The sequence below is a fragment of the Camelus bactrianus genome, chromosome 8, assembly GCF_048773025.1.
Source record: "Camelus bactrianus isolate YW-2024 breed Bactrian camel chromosome 8, ASM4877302v1, whole genome shotgun sequence".
Classification (NCBI taxonomy): Eukaryota; Metazoa; Chordata; class Mammalia; order Artiodactyla; family Camelidae; genus Camelus; species Camelus bactrianus.
The window spans coordinates 41354121-41358698 of record NC_133546.1 but is presented as its reverse complement, the minus strand read 5'-3'; the positions used below and the strand labels follow the sequence as shown (position 1 = coordinate 41358698).

At 39.2% G+C, this 4578-nt stretch overlaps 1 pseudogene; it reads left to right on the top strand.

Annotated features, from left to right (window-relative positions):
- The first annotated feature begins 2745 nt into the window (after window positions 1-2745).
- LOC105077143 (amine oxidase [flavin-containing] A pseudogene) lies at window positions 2746-4323 on the top strand (annotated as a pseudogene).
- The last annotated feature ends 255 nt before the right edge of the window (window positions 4324-4578 follow it).

Here is a 4578-nt window from a genome sequence, read left to right as displayed (position 1 = left end):
CGTCTCCCAGTTCTGGAGGCTAGAAATCCAAAATCGAGATGTTGGCAGGGTTGGCTCCTTCTGAGGACTGTGAGGGAACTATCGGTTCCAGGACTTACCCCTTGGCTTGGTGATGGCACTTTTCACGTGCCCATGGTATTCTCCCTGTATATGTGTCTGTCTCCAAATTTCCCCCTTTTGTAGGAACACCAGTTATATTGGAGAAATGCCCACCTTAATGACCTCATTTAAACTTGATTTCCCTGGTAAAGCCTCTGTCTCCACATAAAGTCATATCCTGAGGTACTAGGCGTTAGAACTTCAACAGACGAATTTTGGTGGGACTCAGCTCAACCCATACCAGGTACCAGGTGTCAACAACCGAGAGCTCTCAAGGCGATCTTGTCAATCAGACCACGTTCTGAAGCAGCTTTGGGCCTACTGCCTCCCCAACCTTACTGTGACACCTCCTCTCTCCTTCCTCCTAGATTCTGCTCTCAACTACAGCAAAGGTGGAAGCAGCCACAGATCACCTCTGCCATCAAGCAAGTCACCATGACAATTCCATTTTCATAGTCTTTTTCACTCTTTTCAGGGAAGTAATTCAAAGGGAAGCTGGAAAATATCTTTTCATAAAAACAGAAATTTTCCTGAAAGTTGAGAGTCCCGCCTACACACTTCCTACACAGACCAAACCAGCATTTAATTTTCTCCTTAGGGAAAACACTATTGCTTGAAAACTCATTTTGTTAGTGCTGGCACAACAGTGTACTAAAGCATATTAAAACCAAAAAAATATTCAACACATGCAGATACTGAGGCTGGGATTCTAATTTTACCTAGTTCTGAGTAAAAATTTTCATGATAAAAGGGTATATCTTAGATTAACATCCATTTATATTTTCCTAACTCCTGTTTTCTTAAGTTCCTATTTTAAAAAGATCCCAAATTTCCCATATTTTTTGTTTGAAAATGAAATTTCAAAGATAATTGTTTTATAGAATCATAAAGAGGTCCTTTAGCAATTAGCCATTGCAAACCACAGATCAGGAAATTGGACCCAAAGGGTATTGCTTGGTGATGCTGAGTTAATCACCAGAAGAAAATGGTCTCCCTTAGACAGACAATACCTCCCCACTGCCACCACAGGCTCTAAGCATACTTTCATAATATTTACAACAAGGAGACCTCATAGAATCTTTATAAAATAATTAATTTGTGGGGAAAAAAAACCCACTGCATATATGCCTAAAATCCAAAATGTATTTGTTAAGGCCTGGCATAAGAGGAAGATGGAATTTACTGCCAATAGGTGCACATTTATATACTGAGCTTGTCCATGAAAACAGAAGATTACCAAAGAATATATAGCACACACAATATTGATATACTAAATGTTAACACTGACCACATAAATCAACTTAAAGAGATAGCTCCCATCTTTCACATAATACTTTTATCAGCTTTCTATACAGAGGTCTATTTTAAATGTTTTTAAAAAATATCTACTCACTTTGATATTCTGTTCTTCAATTTGTAAATCATATTCTTCTTCCTGTCAAACCTGTCGTCCACAGTAAATCTAGAATGGGATGCCTGGCTAAATTTCCTTTGTTATGGATATTACAAAATCAGACAGATAATATTTTCCAGGCATTTGAGACCTTCCCTGTTGACTGAATGAGCATTGATAACAGTTTAAAACACAGTATATACATTGTGAAAAGCATATGATCATGACTACATGTATAATTAACTTGGGAGCATAAAGGTGGTTTAAAGTCCATGACACTCTTATTTTGAAACTTTAAATTTTGTTTAGATTTCTAGTAATTCCTAAATAACTTATGCTTTTATCTATTGAAATGCATTTTACAATTACAATACTTGGCCTCAAACAAAATGTAAAATTAAGTCAATGACTGCCTGAAATTAGAGGAACAAGATCTTCTAAAGAATGAAAACTTTAGACGGCCTCAAACGAAATCCTTTTTTATTTCAAACTTAATGGTTGATCATTTTTCTAATATTTTAGTAGTTTTCCTACTTTAGTAAATATAGTATATAAAAATTGCTTTAACCTCTTTTATGACAGAAAATGTTACAGTGCCTTAGAGTCACTGGTAACAATTACAATTAAATGGTTGTGTAGATTTATCTGGAAAAGTATGACATATTGATGAGAACCTACGTTGACCATAAGAAACACCCTGCAATTATTATGTTGTCTTTTAAAGTCTTTGAAATGAGTTGTTGTTTCTTGTTTGTATTTTAGAGCTATTCATGGACCCTTAGCAGAAATATGGTGCAGTCACAATCTTTTCTCAATTGGACCACCATGCATCCTGCCAATTTCTGTGATTTGTCTTTCTTCTTCTTACAGAGAAATCCTAAGAAAGCAAATGATGGTTCCTTACAATTTCACTTTACTGAATTCCAGTTAATTAAGGCTTTCTAAATCCAAATCAAGATAATATACACATAAGTAAAAGGTTTCTTTCTTGATTCATCTAGTTGAATTTTATTGTGCAATTACCTATATTTATTTAAGTCCTTTATACAAAAATTAGGATAGAGCATTCCCTTAAGTCCTGAATATGTCCCTATTTTTTCCCTCTGACTGTTAATAAAAATAATTGTATTTTTTTCAGATGTTAGAAATAATTTTATTCATTTTGACACATAAGAAGTCTAAGTTTATAGGAGGTCAAAAGAGTATTAAAGGCCACTCCTATACCCACGCCCTGGGAGAGTCTCAACCAGAGCATGGAGAATCAGGAGAAGGCAAACAACGGGCCAGATGTTCAACGTAGTTGTGATAGGAGGCGGCATCTCAGGATTGTCTGCTGCCAAACTCTTAAATGAACATGGAGTTAATGTTTTGGTTTTAGAAGCTCGGGACAGAGTTGGAGGAAGAACACATACAGTGAGGAATGAAAATGTTGATTACGTAGATGTTGGCGGGACTTATGCAGGACCGATCCAGAACAAAATCTTTCGGTTATCTAAGGAACTGGGTTTAGAAACCTACAAGGTTAATGTAAATGAGTATCTTGTTCATTATGTCAAGGGGAGAACTTATCTATTTCGGGGCACCTTCCCTCCAGTATGGAATCCCACTGCATATCTGGATTACAACAATCTGTGGTGGACAATGAATAATATGGGAAAGGAGATCCCAGCTGATACCCCGTGGGAGGTTCCACATGCGAGGAATGGGGTAAGACGACCATGAAAGATCTCACTGATAAAATCTGTTGGCCAAAGACCGCTAGGCAGTTTGCATCTCTGTGAATATCAGTGTGACCTTGGAGCCCCACGAGGTGTCTTCCCTCTAGTTCTTGTGGTACGTGAAGCAGTGTGGAGGCACCACTCAGATATTCTCAGTTACCAATGGAGGCCAGGAATGGAGTTTGTAGGTGGATCTGGTCAAGTAAGCGAACAGATAATGCAACTGCTCGGGGACAGAGTGAAGCTGAGGTGTCCTGTCACCTCTGTTGACCGGTCAGGTGACAACATCACCACTCGGACACTGAATCATGAACTTTATGAGTGCCAATACATAATTAGTGCCATTCCTCCAATAAGAAAATAAGTTTGACTGCCAAGATACACTTCAGACCAGAGTTCCCATCAGAGAGAAACCAGTTAATTCAGTGCCTTCCAATGGGAGCTATCATTAAGTGCATGATGTATTACAAGGAAGCCTTTTGGAAGAACGATTATTGTGGCTGTATGATCACTGAAGATGAGGAGGCTCCAATTTCAATAACCCTAGATGACACCAAGCCAGATGGATCACTGCCCGCCATCATGGGCTTCATACTTGCTCGAAAAGCTGACCGCCTTGCTAAAATCCATAAAAAAATACGGAAAAGGAAAATCTGTGAACTCTACGCCAAAGTGCTAGGACCCCAAGAAGCTTTACAACTGGTGCACTATGAAGAGAAGAACTGGTGTGAGGAGTAGTACTCCAGAGGCTGTTACACCGCCTACCTCCCCCGAGGGATCATGAATCAGTACGGAAGGGTGATTCGCCAGCCAGTAGGCAGAATTTACTTCGTTGGCACGGAGACTGCCACACAACGGAGTAGTTACATGGAAGGAGCAGTAGAGGCTGGGGAACAGGCAGATACAAAGATCTTGAATGCTTTGGGGAAGGTGTCAAAGCAAGACATATGGGTCGAAGGACCAGAATCATTGGATGTTCCACCCGTAGAAATCACCCACACCTTCTGGGAGAGAAACCTGCCATCCGTGTCAGGCCTGCTGAAGATCATCGGGTTTTCCACGTCGATAACTGCCCTGTGCTTTATGGTGTACAGATTCAGGCCGCTAAGCTGATCCTGAAGTTTCGGCTTTGTGCTTTCTGCTTACTCTTTCCCAGCAACATCAAAAGCAAAATCTTGAGAATGTAAAACGGTGTCATCGGATCATCTTTAAGTGTTCTGATTTAACCCTTCAGTTTAATCTCCATCAGTGGATCACTTCATTAATTTCAGTAAGATCAAATTCCATCAAGAGATTTGTCTGTAGACCACCTCGTGTTGATTGGTAGAAAATAATCCTGTGATCAATTTCTTAATTTCAAAAGTTAAA